Source organism: Cariama cristata, unplaced genomic scaffold (genome assembly GCF_000690535.1).
Source record: "Cariama cristata isolate BGI_N322 unplaced genomic scaffold, ASM69053v1 scaffold14521, whole genome shotgun sequence".
Lineage (NCBI taxonomy): Eukaryota > Metazoa > Chordata > Aves > Cariamiformes > Cariamidae > Cariama > Cariama cristata.
This window is the reverse complement of record NW_009601117.1, coordinates 1-246: the sequence shown is the minus strand read 5'-3', so window position 1 is coordinate 246 and position 246 is coordinate 1.

The window sequence follows — 246 nt, the reverse complement described above, 5'->3', positions numbered from 1 at the left end:
TTTTTGGGAAGCGCTGCCCTGTGGGACGGTGGTTCTCCGGAGGAGATCGGCGTGGGGAGCTGCTTTGCCCGTGGCTGCTCGGAAGGACCGGGGGTCTCCTCGTGGGCAGGGGGGAGGGCAGCCCCACGGTGCCATGCCCGGCGTTTTGGCTTGGTTGCACTGGTTGTGTCCCAGTTAAGCGCTGACGCATTTACTGGGTGCAACTGGGTGGGAGCCAGCTCTGTCCCACATCTCCCACCCCTGGAT